Source organism: Drosophila biarmipes, unplaced genomic scaffold, assembly GCF_025231255.1.
Source record: "Drosophila biarmipes strain raj3 unplaced genomic scaffold, RU_DBia_V1.1 ptg000026l, whole genome shotgun sequence".
Classification (NCBI taxonomy): domain Eukaryota; kingdom Metazoa; phylum Arthropoda; class Insecta; order Diptera; family Drosophilidae; genus Drosophila; species Drosophila biarmipes.
The window spans coordinates 195082-217271 of NW_026114542.1; the positions used below are offsets into that span (position 1 = coordinate 195082).

Sequence of the window (22190 nt, forward strand, 5' to 3'; positions counted from 1 at the left end):
CATCTAATAATAACAATATGAATCGTCATCTTATTAGTGACGCGAAGATTGGCAAACATATAATATAAAAATATTCCTAAGGTCTAGATTTTCAAGTAAGAGACCAATTTGATTAACATATCAATATAAGTACAACTCGACCATCTAATAATAACAATATGAATCGTCATCTTATTAGTGACGCGAAGATTGGCAAACATATAATATAAAAATATTCCTAAGGTCTAGATTTTCAAGTAAGAGACCAATTTGATTAACATATCAATATAAGTACAACTCGACCATCTAATAATAACAATATGAATCGTCATCTTATTAGTGACGCGAAGATTGGCAAACATATAATATAAAAATATTCCTAAGGTCTAGATTTTCAAGTAAGAGACCAATTTGATTAACATATCAATATAAGTACAACTCGACCATCTAATAATAACAATATGAATCGTCATCTTATTACTGACGCGAAGATTGGCAAACATATAATATACAAATATTCCTAAGGTCTAGATTTTCAAGTAAGAGACCAATTTGATTAACATATCAATATAAGTACAACTCGACCATCTAATAATAACAATATGAATCGTCATCTTATTAGTGACGCGAAGATTGGCAAACATATAATATAAAAATATTCCTAAGGTCTAGATTTTCAAGTAAGAGACCAATTTGATTAACATATCAATATAAGTACAACTCGACCATCTAATAATAACAATATGAATCGTCATCTTTTTAGTGACGCGAAGATTGGCAAACATATAATATAAAAATATTCCTAAGGTCTAGAATCTTAAGCAATAGACCAATTCAACTAAGAGTTGACATATAAAAATATGTTCCTTTTAATGTTAGCAAAATTTTATCGTCACATACTGTTAGTGACGCGAACGTTTTTTTCTCCATGTTTATATGAATGTTTATTCAAAGGTAGAAAGGCAGGATCGTTATTTTATAAGTGAAGCGATAAAAAAATATTATGCAATAGGACATCTATTTATAAATATTTTTAAGTCTTAGAAATTCAAGTAAAGAGATTCAAGAAATTCATTCAACTTAGAGCGCACATATAATTAAAACTATTCCTGAGGTTTAGAAACCAAATTAAATAAAGAGGACATATAAACGTATGTGGTATTTTGATGGTAGTAAAAATGTATCGCGATATTATTAGTGACGCGACCAATTTTTATACTCTTTGCTCCATGTGCAAATATATCTAGTGTTTAGATAGTCAATTAAAAATGACAATTTTAACTAAAAGACTTAAAAAAGTGTTTGTCAAACTTATAATTTTGTCAATACTATATAAAACGCCAATCATATCCTTATAAAAGTAAATACGGTATATGGTTATAAATACAAAACCATATATAAATAAAAAAATGAAATCGTATGTATATGGCTTATAGGTATAATACCTATAAGGCATAATAATGTATAATATTAGCAAATATACATATAAAAGTGCATAAATTGTATAGATATGGCATAAAGAAGGCATTTATGAGAATAGCTAGTAGAATTTGCCCATACACTACTAGCGAAATGAGATATTTATACCTAGTGAGGGCGGCACTAGTACTATAAATTGTGGCAAAATAAATCTTATGCAAATGCATAGGATTTTGTCAATACCGTACAAAAAACTAAGTAAAACGTATGGATATTGAAAAATAAATGGATTATATTCATAAAATACGAATATTTCTTGCATTCTCTTGTTATACGAGAGAATATCATACGGAGCGGGCAGCCCCTAGTATAGTAAGCAGTCGAATGGGAGACAGCGTGTCCAAAAACACCTATAGGGAGGTGGTCGTTGGCGGACCTCTCCTCGTATTGGTCAAACTTATGATTTTGTCAATACTATATAAAACGCCAATCATATCCATATAAAAGTGAATACAGTATATGGATATGAATAAAAAACCATACATAAATAAAAAAAAATATGTATAAAAAATTATACATATATTTATATTAAGCAATCGTATGGATGTGGCTTATAGGTATAATACCTATAAGGCATAATAATGTATAATATAGCAAATATACATATAAAAGTGCATGAATTGTATAGATATGGCATATAAGTGACATATTTATGAGAATAGCTAGTAGAATTTGCCCATACACTACTAGCGAAATGAGATATTTATACCTAGTGAGGGCGGCACTAGTACTATAAATTGTGGCAAAATAAATCTTATGCAAATGCATAGGATTTTGTCAATACCATACATAAACCGTATGGATATTGAGAAGTTAATAGATTACATCTATAATATGAGAAGTATTTTAGTATTCTTATTAAATAAGAGAATACTATAAGGGTGAGTGGCAAAGAGAATTGAATATACCCGAATGGGAGACAGCGTGTCCAAAAACTACTATAGGTGGTGTGGCAAATATGAGGAAGGCAATATATCCATATAATGAAAATAAAAGTGCGTTTTCTTATTATATAAGAGAACACTATATGGGTGAGTGGCAAAGTAAATTGAATATACCCGAATGGGAGACAGCGTGTCCAAAAACTACTATAGGTGGTGTGGCAAATATGAGGAAGGCAATATATCCATATAATGAAAATAAAAGTGCGTTTTCTTATTATATAAGAGAACACTATATGGGTGAGTGGCAAAGTAAATTGAATATACCCGAATGGGAGACAGCGTGTCCAAAAACTACTATAGGTGGTGTGGCAAATATGAGGAAGGCAATATATCCATATAATGAATATAAAAGTGCGTTGTCTTATTATATAAGAGAACACTATATGGGTGAGTGGCAAAGTAAATTGAATATACCCGAATGGGAGACAGCGTGTCCAAAAACTACTATAGGATGGTCAATGGGCCGGCCGTCTGCTATTGACATATGTCAGTAGAGAAGATATTATCCGTCAAATTTGTTTCTTTATTCATTTATTTGAATACGAGACTTGGCTCCGCGGTTAATATTTTAAGCCCAAAGATAATAACGTTGAAACAAAGGCCAAGTTTCTATTGTACATAGAATAACAAATTGTTTCCGAATTTTATCGTTAATTTTAGGAGGTAGGCTAACATGATTTATATTATATGTGTATTATTAAATAATAATAGTACATAAAAGTCTACCAAAGAAATATAAAAATGTAATTATGAATACATTTTCAATATTAATATCAACTTATATTGTTGATAATAAAAAATAGCTATTAAGAGAGTTATTTAAGAAATTATATAATATATAATAAAGAGTATATATATAAATAATATATAAGTATATATTATTTAAGAAATAAATATAGTAGTAATAATTATATATATACACTCGGTTCTATTTTATATATTACCAGAGACTTATATGGATATATATAGATAAATTTTAAATTTATCGTCAAAATACAAATGATTAACTCAATATCTTATATTGGTTAAACAAAAATTGTACATGTGTGGATACAATATATTATGTATGTCGAACAAAAATGATATTTTAGAATGAAATGTGCATATATAAAGAAAATATATGAAAAATAAATATTGTGTTTATAAAGAATATGATTCTTTTTGACATCAATAAAAACTTGTTATTATTAGTGGCGAAACAAGTATAAATTGGAAAACAAACGTATACGAATGCTATATAAAAATGGCCGTATTCGATAGAAATAAAATCTATAACAACATATATATTGCTAATTTCTATTCAAAAAATATGAATGAAATATGAATAAAAACATTATTCTGGTTGATCCTGCCAGTAGTTATATGCTTGTCTCAAAGATTAAGCCATGCATGTCTAAGTACACACGAATTAAAAGTGAAACCGCAAAAGGCTCATTATATCAGTTATGGTTCCTTAGATCGTTAACAGTTACTTGGATAACTGTGGTAATTCTAGAGCTAATACATGCAATTAAAACATGAACCTTATGGAACATGTGCTTTTATTAGGCTAAAACCAAGCGATCGCAAGATCGTTATATTGGTTGAACTCTAGATAACATGCAGATCGTATGGTCTTGTACCGACGACAGATCTTTCAAATGTCTGCCCTATCAACTTTTGATGGTAGTATCTAGGACTACCATGGTTGCAACGGGTAACGGGGAATCAGGGTTCGATTCCGGAGAGGGAGCCTGAGAAACGGCTACCACATCTAAGGAAGGCAGCAGGCGCGTAAATTACCCACTCCCAGCTCGGGGAGGTAGTGACGAAAAATAACAATACAGGACTCATATCCGAGGCCCTGTAATTGGAATGAGTACACTTTAAATCCTTTAACAAGGACCAATTGGAGGGCAAGTCTGGTGCCAGCAGCCGCGGTAATTCCAGCTCCAATAGCGTATATTAAAGTTGTTGCGGTTAAAACGTTCGTAGTTGAACTTGTGCTTCATACGGGTAGTACAACTTACAATTGTGGTTAGTACTATACCTTTATGTATGTAAGCGTATTACCGGTGGAGTTCTTACATGTGCTTAGATACTTGTATTTTTTCATATGTTCCTCCTATTTAAAAACCTGCATTAGTGCTCTTAAACGAGTGTTATTGTGGGCCGGTACAATTACTTTGAACAAATTAGAGTGCTTAAAGCAGGCTTCAAATGCCTGAATATTCTGTGCATGGGATAATGAAATAAGACCTCTGTTCTGCTTTCATTGGTTTTCAGATCAAGAGGTAATGATTAATAGAAGCAGTTTGGGGGCATTAGTATTACGACGCGAGAGGTGAAATTCTTGGACCGTCGTAAGACTAACTTAAGCGAAAGCATTTGCCAAAGATGTTTTCATTAATCAAGAACGAAAGTTAGAGGTTCGAAGGCGATCAGATACCGCCCTAGTTCTAACCATAAACGATGCCAGCTAGCAATTGGGTGTAGCTACTTTTATGGCTCTCTCAGTCGCTTCCCGGGAAACCAAAGCTTTTGGGCTCCGGGGGAAGTATGGTTGCAAAGCTGAAACTTAAAGGAATTGACGGAAGGGCACCACCAGGAGTGGAGCCTGCGGCTTAATTTGACTCAACACGGGAAAACTTACCAGGTCCGAACATAAGTGTGTAAGACAGATTGATAGCTCTTTCTCGAATCTATGGGTGGTGGTGCATGGCCGTTCTTAGTTCGTGGAGTGATTTGTCTGGTTAATTCCGATAACGAACGAGACTCAAATATATTAAATAGATATCTTCAGGATTATGGTGTTGAAGCTTATATAGCCTTCATTCATGGTGGCAGTAAAATGTTTATTGTGTTTGAATGTGTTTATATAAGTGGAGCCGTACCTGTTGGTTTGTCCCATTATAAGGACACTAGCTTCTTAAATGGACAAATTGCGTCTAGCAATAATGAGATTGAGCAATAACAGGTCTGTGATGCCCTTAGATGTCCTGGGCTGCACGCGCGCTACAATGAAAGTATCAACGTGTATTTCCTAGACCGAGAGGTCCGGGTAAACCGCTGAACCACTTTCATGCTTGGGATTGTGAACTGAAACTGTTCACATGAACTTGGAATTCCCAGTAAGTGTGAGTCATTAACTCGCATTGATTACGTCCCTGCCCTTTGTACACACCGCCCGTCGCTACTACCGATTGAATTATTTAGTGAGGTCTCCGGACGTGATCACTGTGACGCCTTGCGTGTTACGGTTGTTTCGCAAAAGTTGACCGAACTTGATTATTTAGAGGAAGTAAAAGTCGTAACAAGGTTTCCGTAGGTGAACCTGCGGAAGGATCATTAATGTTTTAATATCCTTACCGTTAATAAAATATTTGTTTATATTATAATAAATACATTATAGTATTACAAATAAAATATGAATTGCCAAAATGTATATGAGATCTATTATAGATCAAATGAAATTTCGAACAAGCAAATCGAAATAATGCAAATATTAAAATTATATATTGTATTTAATACATATGAGAGAAATTAATAAGCAGCCAAAGCAAACAAATAAAAATTCGAACAAGCAAATCGAATTATTAAAATAATAATATTAAATTATTATTGTATATCCTTACCGTTAATAAAATATTTGTTTATATTATAATAAATACATTATAATAATACAAATAAAATATGAATTGCCAAAATGTATATGAGATCTAATATAGATCAAATAAAATTTCGAACAAGCAAATCGAAATAATGCAAATATTAAAATTATATATTGTATTTAATACATATGAGAGAAATAATAAGCAGCCAAAGCAAACAAATAAAAATTCGAACAAGCAAATCGAATTATTAAAATAATAATATTAAATTATTATTGTATATCCTTACCGTTAATAAAATATTTGTTTATATTATAATAAATACATTATAGTAATACAAATAAAATATGAATTGCCAAAATGTATATGATCTAATATAGATCAAATGAAATTTCGAACAAGCAAATCGAAATAATGCAAATATTAAAATTATATATTGTATTTAATACATATGAGAGAAATAATAAGCAGCCAAAACAAACAAATAAAAATTCGAACAAGCAAATCGAATTATTAAAATAATAATATTAAATTATTATTGTATATAAACACAATTAAAATACTGTGTGTATATGGACCATAATATACACGCGTTGCGATATGTATTGTTCATCTCAGTTATGCGCATACATTGGATAATGCAACAACCTAAAATGTACAATGTTGTACCTGGTTTTATACAGGTTAATGTTTTATATAAATTTCAATTTATATCGCTAAAAAAGTATTAATATATATATATATATATTTATTTACAATAAATGCAATTTAAAAAGAAATACTTTGATATATATTGGTTATATAAAACTAAGACATTTCGCAGCATTCGTTTTAGGTATAAAAATAAATTTATTGAAGGAATTGATATATGCCAGTAAAATGGTGTATTTTTAATTTCTTTCAATAAAAACATATTTGACAAAATTAAGAAACCAATTTATAAAACTCTAAGCGGTGGATCACTCGGCTCATGGGTCGATGAAGAACGCAGCAAACTGTGCGTCATCGTGTGAACTGCAGGACACATGAACATCGACATTTTGAACGCATATCGCAGTCCATGCTGTTATGTACTTTAATTAATTTTATAGTGCTGCTTGGACTACATATGGTTGAGGGTTGTAAGACTATGCTAATTAAGTTGCTTATACAAATTTTATAATGAAATTTTATAAGCATATGGTATATTATTGGATAATAATAATTTAATTATTTTATTCATAATATTAAAAAATATATGAAAAACATTATCTCACATTAGTAAATAATTTGAATGTGAAAAACGAAGAGAAATATTTTCTTTTTCAATCAAATGATACTGAGAAATGTCTAGCATAAAAATTTATCTAGAATTGTCTCTTATTAATGATTAGAAAATAGAAAACCGTTGACAATATTATTGTTCTTCGTTGATTCGTTAAATCAAACAAATGCCATTTATATACAGATATTATTAATATAACGAATTTAATAAAATGTTTTATCATTATATATAAAGAATTAATTGCATATAAAAGTTATACACAACCTCAACTCATATGGGACTACCCCCTGAATTTAAGCATATTAATTAGGGGAGGAAAAGAAACTAACAAGGATTTTCTTAGTAGCGGCGAGCGAAAAGAAATCAGTTCAGCACTAAGTCACTTTGTCTATATGGCAAATGTGAGATGCAGTGTATGGAGCGTCAATATTCTAGTATGAGAAATTAACGATTTAAGTCCTTCTTAAATGAGGCCATTTACCCATAGAGGGTGCCAGGCCCGTATAACGTTAATGATTACTAGATGATGTTTCCAAAGAGTCGTGTTGCTTGATAGTGCAGCACTAAGTGGGTGGTAAACTCCATCTAAAACTAAATATAACCATGAGACCGATAGTAAACAAGTACCGTGAGGGAAAGTTGAAAAGAACTCTGAATAGAGAGTTAAACAGTACGTGAAACTGCTTAGAGGTTAAGCCCGATGAACCTGAATATCCGTTATGGAAAATTCATCATTAGAATTGTAATATTTAAACAATATTATGATAATAGTGTGCATTTTTTCCATATAAGGACATTGTAATCTATTAGCATACCAAATTTATCATAAAGTATAACTTATAGTTTATTCAAATTAATTTGCTTGCATTTTAACACAGAATAAATGTTATTAATTTGATAAAGTGCTGATAGATTTATATGAATACAGTGCGTTAATTTTTCGGAATTATATAATGGCATAATTATCATTGATTTTTGTGTTTATTATATGCACTTGTAGGATTAACAATGCGAAAGATTCAGGATACCTTCGGGACCCGTCTTGAAACACGGACCAAGGAGTCTAACATATGTGCAAGTTATTGGGATATAAACCTAATAGCGTAATTAACTTGACTAATAATGGGATTAGTTTTTTAACTATTTATAGCTAATTAACACAATCCCGGGGCGTTCTATATAGTTATGTATAATGATATTTATATTATTTATGCCTCTAACTGGAACGTACCTTGAGCATATATGCTGTGACCCGAAAGATGGTGAACTATACTTGATCAGGTTGAAGTCAGGGGAAACCCTGATGGAAGACCGAAACAGTTCTGACGTGCAAATCGATTGTCAGAATTGAGTATAGGGGCGAAAGACCAATCGAACCATCTAGTAGCTGGTTCCTTCCGAAGTTTCCCTCAGGATAGCTGGTGCATTTTAATATTATATAAAATAATCTTATCTGGTAAAGCGAATGATTAGAGGCCTTAGGGTCGAAACGATCTTAACCTATTCTCAAACTTTAAATGGGTAAGAACCTTAACTTTCTTGATATGAAGTTCAAGGTTATGATATAATGTGCCCAGTGGGCCACTTTTGGTAAGCAGAACTGGCGCTGTGGGATGAACCAAACGTAATGTTACGGTGCCCAAATTAACAACTCATGCAGATACCATGAAAGGCGTTGGTTGCTTAAAACAGCAGGACGGTGATCATGGAAGTCGAAATCCGCTAAGGAGTGTGTAACAACTCACCTGCCGAAGCAACTAGCCCTTAAAATGGATGGCGCTTAAGTTGTATACCTATACATTACCGCTAAAGTAGATGATTTATATTACTTGTAATATAAATTTTGAAACTTTAGTGAGTAGGAAGGTACAATGGTATGCGTAGAAGTGTTTGGCGTAAGCCTGCATGGAGCTGCCATTGGTACAGATCTTGGTGGTAGTAGCAAATAATCGAATGAGACCTTGGAGGACTGAAGTGGAGAAGGGTTTCGTGTGAACAGTGGTTGATCACGAGTTAGTCGGTCCTAAGTTCAAGGCGAAAGCCGAAAATTTTCAAGTAAAATACAAATGCCAAACAAATATATATATTATATAAAATCTAGCTAAATTAATATACTTGAATAATTTTGAACGAAAGGGAATACGGTTCCAATTCCGTAACCTGTTGAGTATCCGTTTGTTATTAAATATGGGCCTCGTGCTCATCCTGGCAACAGGAACGACCATAAAGAAGCCGTCGAGAGATATCGGAAGAGTTTTCTTTTCTGTTTTATAGCCGTACTACCATGGAAGTCTTTCGCAGAGAGATATGGTAGATGGGCTAGAAGAGCATGACATATACTGTTGTGTCGATATTTTCTCCTCGGACCTTGAAAATTTATGGTGGGGACACGCAAACTTCTCAACAGGCCGTACCAATATCCGCAGCTGGTCTCCAAGGTGAAGAGTCTCTAGTCGATAGAATAATGTAGGTAAGGGAAGTCGGCAAATTAGATCCGTAACTTCGGGATAAGGATTGGCTCTGAAGATTGAGATAGTCGGGCTTGATTGGGAAACAATAACATGGTTTATGTGCTCGTTCTGGGTAAATAGAGTTTCTAGCATTTATGTTAGTTACTTGTTCCCCGGATAGTTTAGTTACGTAGCCAATTGTGGAACTTTCTTGCTAAAATTTTTAAGAATACTAATTGGGTTAAACCAATTAGTTCTTATTAATTATAACGATTATCAATTAACAATCAATTCAGAACTGGCACGGACTTGGGGAATCCGACTGTCTAATTAAAACAAAGCATTGTGATGGCCCTAGCGGGTGTTGACACAATGTGATTTCTGCCCAGTGCTCTGAATGTCAAAGTGAAGAAATTCAAGTAAGCGCGGGTCAACGGCGGGAGTAACTATGACTCTCTTAAGGTAGCCAAATGCCTCGTCATCTAATTAGTGACGCGCATGAATGGATTAACGAGATTCCTACTGTCCCTATCTACTATCTAGCGAAACCACAGCCAAGGGAACGGGCTTGGAATAATTAGCGGGGAAAGAAGACCCTTTTGAGCTTGACTCTAATCTGGCAGTGTAAGGAGACATAAGAGGTGTAGAATAAGTGGGAGATATTAGACCTCGGTTTGGTATCGCCAATGAAATACCACTACTCTTATTGTTTCCTTACTTACTTGATTAAATGGAACGTGTATCATTTCCTAGCCATTATACGGATATATTTATTATATCTTATGGTATTGGGTTTTGATGCAAGCTTCTTGATCAAAGTATCACGAGTTTGTTATATAATCGCAAACAAATTCTTTAATAAAACGGTGCATTTATGTATTTTTGATTTGAAAATTTGGTATAACTCCAATTACTCAGGTATGATCCAATTCAAGGACATTGCCAGGTAGGGAGTTTGACTGGGGCGGTACATCTCTCAAATAATAACGGAGGTGTCCCAAGGCCAGCTCAGTGCGGACAGAAACCACACATAGAGCAAAAGGGCAAATGCTGACTTGATCTCGGTGTTCAGTACACACAGGGACAGCAAAAGCTCGGCCTATCGATCCTTTTGGTTTAAAGAGTTTTTAACAAGAGGTGTCAGAAAAGTTACCATAGGGATAACTGGCTTGTGGCGGCCAAGCGTTCATAGCGACGTCGCTTTTTGATCCTTCGATGTCGGCTCTTCCTATCATTGTGAAGCAAAATTCACCAAGCGTTGGATTGTTCACCCATGCAAGGGAACGTGAGCTGGGTTTAGACCGTCGTGAGACAGGTTAGTTTTACCCTACTAATGACAAAACGTTGTTGCGACAGCATTCCTGCGTAGTACGAGAGGAACCGCAGGTACGGACCAATGGCACAATACTTGTTCGAGCGAACAGTGGTATGACGCTACGTCCGTTGGATTATGCCTGAACGCCTCTAAGGTCGTATCCGTGCTGGACTGCAATGATAAATAAGGGGCAATTTGCATTGTATGGCTTCTAAACCATTTAAAGTTTATAATTTACTTTTTAAACGACAATGGATGTGATGCCAATGTAATTTGTAACATAGTAAATTGGGAGGATCTTTGATCACCTGATGCCGCGCTAGTTACATATAAAAGCATTATTTAATACAATGACAAAGCCTAGAATCAATTGTAAACGACTTTTGTAACAGGCAAGGTGTTGTAAGTGGTTGAGCAGCTGCCATACTGCGATCCACTGAAGCTTATCCTTTGCTTGATGATTCGATAATAAAATTGCATAATTTATTTGTTGTGTTGAACTTCTTATATAAAGTTCAACCAACAATCTATTTGTATGCATTGATTGTTTGCTTGGCTTTGTGGCGAATTTTTAATCCTTTATATATTACATTCCTAAGGTCTAGATTTTCAAGTAAGAGACCAATTTGATTAACATATCAATATAAGTACAACTCGACCATCTAATAATAACAATATGAATCGTCATCTTATTAGTGACGCGAAGATTGGCAAACATATAATATAAAAATATTCCTAAGGTCTAGATTTTCAAGTAAGAGACCAATTTGATTAACATATCAATATAAGTACAACTCGACCATCTAATAATAACAATATGAATCGTCATCTTATTAGTGACGCGAAGATTGGCAAACATATAATATAAAAATATTCCTAAGGTCTAGATTTTCAAGTAAGAGACCAATTTGATTAACATATCAATATAAGTACAACTCGACCATCTAATAATAACAATATGAATCGTCATCTTATTAGTGACGCGAAGATTGGCAAACATATAATATAAAAATATTCCTAAGGTCTAGATTTTCAAGTAAGAGACCAATTTGATTAACATATCAATATAAGTACAACTCGACCATCTAATAATAACAATATGAATCGTCATCTTATTAGTGACGCGAAGATTGGCAAACATATAATATAAAAATATTCCTAAGGTCTAGATTTTCAAGTAAGAGACCAATTTGATTAACATATCAATATAAGTACAACTCGACCATCTAATAATAACAATATGAATCGTCATCTTATTAGTGACGCGAAGATTGGCAAACATATAATATAAAAATATTCCTAAGGTCTAGATTTTCAAGTAAGAGACCAATTTGATTAACATATCAATATAAGTACAACTCGACCATCTAATAATAATATGAATCGTCATCTTATTAGTGACGCGAAGATTGGCAAACATATAATATAAAAATATTCCTAAGGTCTAGATTTTCAAGTAAGAGACCAATTTGATTAACATATCAATATAAGTACAACTCGACCATCTAATAATAACAATATGAATCGTCATCTTATTAGTGACGCGAAGATTGGCAAACATATAATATAAAAATATTCCTAAGGTCTAGATTTTCAAGTAAGAGACCAATTTGATTAACATATCAATATAAGTACAACTCGACCATCTAATAATAACAATATGAATCGTCATCTTATTAGTGACGCGAAGATTGGCAAACATATAATATAAAAATATTCCTAAGGTCTAGATTTTCAAGTAAGAGACCAATTTGATTAACATATCAATATAAGTACAACTCGACCATCTAATAATAACAATATGAATCGTCATCTTATTAGTGACGCGAAGATTGGCAAACATATAATATAAAAATATTCCTAAGGTCTAGATTTTCAAGTAAGAGACCAATTTGATTAACATATCAATATAAGTACAACTCGACCATCTAATAATAACAATATGAATCGTCATCTTATTAGTGACGCGAAGATTGGCAAACATATAATATAAAAATATTCCTAAGGTCTAGATTTTCAAGTAAGAGACCAATTTGATTAACATATCAATATAAGTACAACTCGACCATCTAATAATAACAATATGAATCGTCATCTTATTACTGACGCGAAGATTGGCAAACATATAATATACAAATATTCCTAAGGTCTAGATTTTCAAGTAAGAGACCAATTTGATTAACATATCAATATAAGTACAACTCGACCATCTAATAATAACAATATGAATCGTCATCTTATTAGTGACGCGAAGATTGGCAAACATATAATATAAAAATATTCCTAAGGTCTAGATTTTCAAGTAAGAGACCAATTTGATTAACATATCAATATAAGTACAACTCGACCATCTAATAATAACAATATGAATCGTCATCTTTTTAGTGACGCGAAGATTGGCAAACATATAATATAAAAATATTCCTAAGGTCTAGAATCTTAAGCAATAGACCAATTCAACTAAGAGTTGACATATAAAAATATGTTCCTTTTAATGTTAGCAAAATTTTATCGTCACATACTGTTAGTGACGCGAACGTTTTTTTCTCCATGTTTATATGAATGTTTATTCAAAGGTAGAAAGGCAGGATCGTTATTTTATAAGTGAAGCGATAAAAAAATATTATGCAATAGGACATCTATTTATAAATATTTTTAAGTCTTAGAAATTCAAGTAAAGAGATTCAAGAAATTCATTCAACTTAGAGCGCACATATAATTAAAACTATTCCTGAGGTTTAGAAACCAAATTAAATAAAGAGGACATATAAACGTATGTGGTATTTTGATGGTAGTAAAAATGTATCGCGATATTATTAGTGACGCGACCAATTTTTATACTCTTTGCTCCATGTGCAAATATATCTAGTGTTTAGATAGTCAATTAAAAATGACAATTTTAACTAAAAGACTTAAAAAAGTGTTTGTCAAACTTATAATTTTGTCAATACTATATAAAACGCCAATCATATCCTTATAAAAGTAAATACGGTATATGGTTATAAATACAAAACCATATATAAATAAAAAAATGAAATCGTATGTATATGGCTTATAGGTATAATACCTATAAGGCATAATAATGTATAATATTAGCAAATATACATATAAAAGTGCATAAATTGTATAGATATGGCATAAAGAAGGCATTTATGAGAATAGCTAGTAGAATTTGCCCATACACTACTAGCGAAATGAGATATTTATACCTAGTGAGGGCGGCACTAGTACTATAAATTGTGGCAAAATAAATCTTATGCAAATGCATAGGATTTTGTCAATACCGTACAAAAAACTAAGTAAAACGTATGGATATTGAAAAATAAATGGATTATATTCATAAAATACGAATATTTCTTGCATTCTCTTGTTATACGAGAGAATATCATACGGAGCGGGCAGCCCCTAGTATAGTAAGCAGTCGAATGGGAGACAGCGTGTCCAAAAACACCTATAGGGAGGTGGTCGTTGGCGGACCTCTCCTCGTATTGGTCAAACTTATGATTTTGTCAATACTATATAAAACGCCAATCATATCCATATAAAAGTGAATACAGTATATGGATATGAATAAAAAACCATACATAAATAAAAAAAAATATGTATAAAAAATTATACATATATTTATATTAAGCAATCGTATGGATGTGGCTTATAGGTATAATACCTATAAGGCATAATAATGTATAATATAGCAAATATACATATAAAAGTGCATGAATTGTATAGATATGGCATATAAGTGACATATTTATGAGAATAGCTAGTAGAATTTGCCCATACACTACTAGCGAAATGAGATATTTATACCTAGTGAGGGCGGCACTAGTACTATAAATTGTGGCAAAATAAATCTTATGCAAATGCATAGGATTTTGTCAATACCGTACAAAAAACTAAGTAAAACGTATGGATATTGAAAAATAAATGGATTATATTCATAAAATACGAATATTTCTTGCATTCTCTTGTTATATGAGAGAATATCATACGGAGCGGGTAGCCCCTAGTATAGTAAGCAGTCGAATGGGAGACAGCGTGTCCAAAAACACCTATAGGGAGGTGGTCGTTGGCGGACCTCTCCTCGTATTGGTCAAACTTATGATTTTGTCAATACTATATAAAACGCCAATCATATCCATATAAAAGTGAATACAGTATATGGATATGAATAAAAAACCATACATAAATAAAAAAAAATATGTATAAAAAATTATACATATATTTATATTAAGCAATCGTATGGATGTGGCTTATAGGTATAATACCTATAAGGCATAATAATGTATAATATAGCAAATATACATATAAAAGTGCATGAATTGTATAGATATGGCATATAAGTGACATATTTATGAGAATAGCTAGTAGAATTTGCCCATACACTACTAGCGAAATGAGATATTTATACCTAGTGAGGGCGGCACTAGTACTATAAATTGTGGCAAAATAAATCTTATGCAAATGCATAGGATTTTGTCAATACCGTACAAAAAACTAAGTAAAACGTATGGATATTGAAAAATAAATGGATTATATTCATAAAATACGAATATTTCTTGCATTCTCTTGTTATATGAGAGAATATCATACGGAGCGGGTAGCCCCTAGTATAGTAAGCAGTCGAATGGGAGACAGCGTGTCCAAAAACACCTATAGGGAGGTGGTCGTTGGCGGACCTCTCCTCGTATTGGTCAAACTTATGATTTTGTCAATACTATATAAAACGCCAATCATATCCATATAAAAGTGAATACAGTATATGGATATGAATAAAAAACCATACATAAATAAAAAAAAAATATGTATAAAAAATTATACATATATTTATATTAAGCAATCGTATGGATGTGGCTTATAGGTATAATACCTATAAGGCATAATAATGTATAATATAGCAAATATACATATAAAAGTGCATGAATTGTATAGATATGGCATATAAGTGACATATTTATGAGAATAGCTAGTAGAATTTGCCCATACACTACTAGCGAAATGAGATATTTATACCTAGTGAGGGCGGCACTAGTACTATAAATTGTGGCAAAATAAATCTTATGCAAATGCATAGGATTTTGTCAATACCGTACAAAAAACTAAGTAAAACGTATGGATATTGAAAAATAAATGGATTATATTCATAAAATACGAATATTTCTTGCATTCTCTTGTTATATGAGAGAATATCATACGGAGCGGGTAGCCCCTAGTATAGTAAGCAGTCGAATGGGAGACAGCGTGTCCAAAAACACCTATAGGGAGGTGGTCGTTGGCGGACCTCTCCTCGTATTGGTCAAACTTATGATTTTGTCAATACTATATAAAACGCCAATCATATCCATATAAAAGTGAATACAGTATATGGATATGAATAAAAAACCATACATAAATAAAAAAAAATATGTATAAAAAATTATACATATATTTATATTAAGCAATCGTATGGATGTGGCTTATAGGTATAATACCTATAAGGCATAATAATGTATAATATAGCAAATATACATATAAAAGTGCATGAATTGTATAGATATGGCATATAAGTGACATATTTATGAGAATAGCTAGTAGAATTTGCCCATACACTACTAGCGAAATGAGATATTTATACCTAGTGAGGGCGGCACTAGTACTATAAATTGTGGCAAAATAAATCTTATGCAAATGCATAGGATTTTGTCAATACCGTACAAAAAACTAAGTAAAACGTATGGATATTGAAAAATAAATGGATTATATTCATAAAATACGAATATTTCTTGCATTCTCTTGTTATATGAGAGAATATCATACGGAGCGGGTAGCCCCTAGTATAGTAAGCAGTCGAATGGGAGACAGCGTGTCCAAAAACACCTATAGGGAGGTGGTCGTTGGCGGACCTCTCCTCGTATTGGTCAAACTTATGATTTTGTCAATACTATATAAAACGCCAATCATATCCATATAAAATTGAATACAGTATATGGATATGAATAAAAAACCATACAAAAATAAAAAAAAAATATGTATAAAAAATTATACATATATTTATATTAAGCAATCGTATGGATGTGGCTTATAGGTATAATACCTATAAGGCATAATAATGTATAATATAGCAAATATACATATAAAAGTGCATGAATTGTATAGATATGGCATATAAGTGACATATTTATGAGAATAGCTAGTAGAATTTCCCCATACACTACTAGCGAAATGAGATATTTATACCTAGTGAGGGCGGCACTAGTACTATAAATTGTGGCAAAATAAATATTATGCAAATGCATAGGATTTTGTCAATACCGTACAAAAAACTAAGTAAAACGTATGGATATTGAAAAATAAATGGATTATATTCATAAAATACGAATATTTCTTGCATTCTCTTGTTATATGAGAGAATATCATACGGAGCGGGTAGCCCCTAGTATAGTAAGCAGTCGAATGGGAGACAGCGTGTCCAAAAACACCTATAGGGAGGTGGTCGTTGGCGGACCTCTCCTCGTATTGGTCAAACTTATGATTTTGTCAATACTATATAAAACGCCAATCATATCCATATAAAAGTGAATACAGTATATGGATATGAATAAAAAACCATACATAAATAAAAAAAAAATATGTATAAAAAATTATACATATATTTATATTAAGCAATCGTATGGATGTGGCTTATAGGTATAATACCTATAAGGCATAATAATGTATAATATAGCAAATATACATATAAAAGTGCATGAATTGTATAGATATGGCATATAAGTGACATATTTATGAGAATAGCTAGTAGAATTTGCCCATACACTACTAGCGAAATGAGATATTTATACCTAGTGAGGGCGGCACTAGTACTATAAATTGTGGCAAAATAAATCTTATGCAAATGCATAGGATTTTGTCAATACCATACATAAACCGTATGGATATTGAGAAGTTAATAGATTACATCTATAATATGAGAAGTATTTTAGTATTCTTATTAAATAAGAGAATACTATAAGGGTGAGTGGCAAAGAGAATTGAATATACCCGAATGGGAGACAGCGTGTCCAAAAACTACTATAGGTGGTGTGGCAAATATGAGGAAGGCAATATATCCATATAATGAAAATAAAAGTGCGTTTTCTTATTATATAAGAGAACACTATATGGGTGAGTGGCAAAGTAAATTGAATATACCCGAATGGGAGACAGCGTGTCCAAAAACTACTATAGGTGGTGTGGCAAATATGAGGAAGGCAATATATCCATATAATGAAAATAAAAGTGCGTTTTCTTATTATATAAGAGAACACTATATGGGTGAGTGGCAAAGTAAATTGAATATACCCGAATGGGAGACAGCGTGTCCAAAAACTACTATAGGTGGTGTGGCAAATATGAGGAAGGCAATATATCCATATAATGAATATAAAAGTGCGTTGTCTTATTATATAAGAGAACACTATATGGGTGAGTGGCAAAGTAAATTGAATATACCCGAATGGGAGACAGCGTGTCCAAAAACTACTATAGGATGGTCAATGGGCCGGCCGTCTGCTATTGACATATGTCAGTAGAGAAGATATTATCCGTCAAATTTGTTTCTTTATTCATTTATTTGAATACGAGACTTGGCTCCGCGGTTAATATTTTAAGCCCAAAGATAATAACGTTGAAACAAAGGCCAAGTTTCTATTGTACATAGAATAACAAATTGTTTCCGAATTTTATCGTTAATTTTAGGAGGTAGGCTAACATGATTTATATTATATGTGTATTATTAAATAATAATAGTACATAAAAGTCTACCAAAGAAATATAAAAATGTAATTATGAATACATTTTCAATATTAATATCAACTTATATTGTTGATAATAAAAAATAGCTATTAAGAGAGTTATTTAAGAAATTATATAATATATAATAAAGAGTATATATATAAATAATATATAAGTATATATTATTTAAGAAATAAATATAGTAGTAATAATTATATATATACACTCGGTTCTATTTTATATATTACCAGAGACTTATATGGATATATATAGATAAATTTTAAATTTATCGTCAAAATACAAATGATTAACTCAATATCTTATATTGGTTAAACAAAAATTGTACATGTGTGGATACAATATATTATGTATGTCGAACAAAAATGATATTTTAGAATGAAATGTGCATATATAAAGAAAATATATGAAAAATAAATATTGTGTTTATAAAGAATATGATTCTTTTTGACATCAATAAAAACTTGTTATTATTAGTGGCGAAACAAGTATAAATTGGAAAACAAACGTATACGAATGCTATATAAAAATGGCCGTATTCGATAGAAATAAAATCTATAACAACATATATATTGCTAATTTCTATTCAAAAAATATGAATGAAATATGAATAAAAACATTATTCTGGTTGATCCTGCCAGTAGTTATATGCTTGTCTCAAAGATTAAGCCATGCATGTCTAAGTACACACGAATTAAAAGTGAAACCGCAAAAGGCTCATTATATCAGTTATGGTTCCTTAGATCGTTAACAGTTACTTGGATAACTGTGGTAATTCTAGAGCTAATACATGCAATTAAAACATGAACCTTATGGAACATGTGCTTTTATTAGGCTAAAACCAAGCGATCGCAAGATCGTTATATTGGTTGAACTCTAGATAACATGCAGATCGTATGGTCTTGTACCGACGACAGATCTTTCAAATGTCTGCCCTATCAACTTTTGATGGTAGTATCTAGGACTACCATGGTTGCAACGGGTAACGGGGAATCAGGGTTCGATTCCGGAGAGGGAGCCTGAGAAACGGCTACCACATCTAAGGAAGGCAGCAGGCGCGTAAATTACCCACTCCCAGCTCGGGGAGGTAGTGACGAAAAATAACAATACAGGACTCATATCCGAGGCCCTGTAATTGGAATGAGTACACTTTAAATCCTTTAACAAGGACCAATTGGAGGGCAAGTCTGGTGCCAGCAGCCGCGGTAATTCCAGCTCCAATAGCGTATATTAAAGTTGTTGCGGTTAAAACGTTCGTAGTTGAACTTGTGCTTCATACGGGTAGTACAACTTACAATTGTGGTTAGTACTATACCTTTATGTATGTAAGCGTATTACCGGTGGAGTTCTTACATGTGCTTAGATACTTGTATTTTTTCATATGTTCCTCCTATTTAAAAACCTGCATTAGTGCTCTTAAACGAGTGTTATTGTGGGCCGGTACAATTACTTTGAACAAATTAGAGTGCTTAAAGCAGGCTTCAAATGCCTGAATATTCTGTGCATGGGATAATGAAATAAGACCTCTGTTCTGCTTTCATTGGTTTTCAGATCAAGAGGTAATGATTAATAGAAGCAGTTTGGGGGCATTAGTATTACGACGCGAGAGGTGAAATTCTTGGACCGTCGTAAGACTAACTTAAGCGAAAGCATTTGCCAAAGATGTTTTCATTAATCAAGAACGAAAGTTAGAGGTTCGAAGGCGATCAGATACCGCCCTAGTTCTAACCATAAACGATGCCAGCTAGCAATTGGGTGTAGCTACTTTTATGGCTCTCTCAGTCGCTTCCCGGGAAACCAAAGCTTTTGGGCTCCGGGGGAAGTATGGTTGCAAAGCTGAAACTTAAAGGAATTGACGGAAGGGCACCACCAGGAGTGGAGCCTGCGGCTTAATTTGACTCAACACGGGAAAACTTACCAGGTCCGAACATAAGTGTGTAAGACAGATTGATAGCTCTTTCTCGAATCTATGGGTGGTGGTGCATGGCCGTTCTTAGTTCGTGGAGTGATTTGTCTGGTTAATTCCGATAACGAACGAGACTCAAATATATTAAATAGATATCTTCAGGATTATGGTGTTGAAGCTTATATAGCCTTCATTCATGGTGGCAGTAAAATGTTTATTGTGTTTGAATGTGTTTATATAAGTGGAGCCGTACCTGTTGGTTTGTCCCATTATAAGGACACTAGCTTCTTAAATGGACAAATTGCGTCTAGCAATAATGAGATTGAGCAATAACAGGTCTGTGATGCCCTTAGATGTCCTGGGCTGCACGCGCGCTACAATGAAAGTATCAACGTGTATTTCCTAGACCGAGAGGTCCGGGTAAACCGCTGAACCACTTTCATGCTTGGGATTGTGAACTGAAACTGTTCACATGAACTTGGAATTCCCAGTAAGTGTGAGTCATTAACTCGCATTGATTACGTCCCTGCCCTTTGTACACACCGCCCGTCGCTACTACCGATTGAATTATTTAGTGAGGTCTCCGGACGTGATCACTGTGACGCCTTGCGTGTTACGGTTGTTTCGCAAAAGTTGACCGAACTTGATTATTTAGAGGAAGTAAAAGTCGTAACAAGGTTTCCGTAGGTGAACCTGCGGAAGGATCATTAATGTTTTAATATCCTTACCGTTAATAAAATATTTGTTTATATTATAATAAATACATTATAGTATTACAAATAAAATATGAATTGCCAAAATGTATATGAGATCTATTATAGATCAAATGAAATTTCGAACAAGCAAATCGAAATAATGCAAATATTAAAATTATATATTGTATTTAATACATATGAGAGAAATTAATAAGCAGCCAAAGCAAACAAATAAAAATTCGAACAAGCAAATCGAATTATTAAAATAATAATATTAAATTATTATTGTATATCCTTACCGTTAATAAAATATTTGTTTATATTATAATAAATACATTATAATAATACAAATAAAATATGAATTGCCAAAATGTATATGAGATCTAATATAGATCAAATAAAATTTCGAACAAGCAAATCGAAATAATGCAAATATTAAAATTATATATTGTATTTAATACATATGAGAGAAATAATAAGCAGCCAAAGCAAACAAATAAAAATTCGAACAAGCAAATCGAATTATTAAAATAATAATATTAAATTATTATTGTATATCCTTACCGTTAATAAAATATTTGTTTATATTATAATAAATACATTATAGTAATACAAATAAAATATGAATTGCCAAAATGTATATGATCTAATATAGATCAAATGAAATTTCGAACAAGCAAATCGAAATAATGCAAATATTAAAATTATATATTGTATTTAATACATATGAGAGAAATAATAAGCAGCCAAAACAAACAAATAAAAATTCGAACAAGCAAATCGAATTATTAAAATAATAAT

General features: G+C 32.3%; 4 non-coding genes across 4 annotated transcripts; all 4 read left to right on the forward strand.

Annotated features, from left to right (window-relative positions):
- Positions 1-3737: 3737 nt before the first annotated feature.
- Positions 3738-5732, forward strand: LOC127012183 (small subunit ribosomal RNA). The gene has a single exon (XR_007765709.1). It is a non-coding gene; the product is annotated as a small subunit ribosomal RNA (ribosomal RNA).
- A 1203-nt stretch (positions 5733-6935) lies between these two features.
- On the forward strand, positions 6936-7114 carry LOC127012167 (5.8S ribosomal RNA). Its single transcript, XR_007765693.1, has one exon. It is a non-coding gene; the product is annotated as a 5.8S ribosomal RNA (ribosomal RNA).
- A 402-nt stretch (positions 7115-7516) lies between these two features.
- On the forward strand, positions 7517-11487 carry LOC122817999 (large subunit ribosomal RNA). The gene has a single exon (XR_006367534.2). It is a non-coding gene; the product is annotated as a large subunit ribosomal RNA (ribosomal RNA).
- A 7922-nt stretch (positions 11488-19409) lies between these two features.
- Positions 19410-21404, forward strand: LOC127012184 (small subunit ribosomal RNA). Its single transcript, XR_007765710.1, has one exon. It is a non-coding gene; the product is annotated as a small subunit ribosomal RNA (ribosomal RNA).
- Positions 21405-22190: the final 786 nt, after the last annotated feature.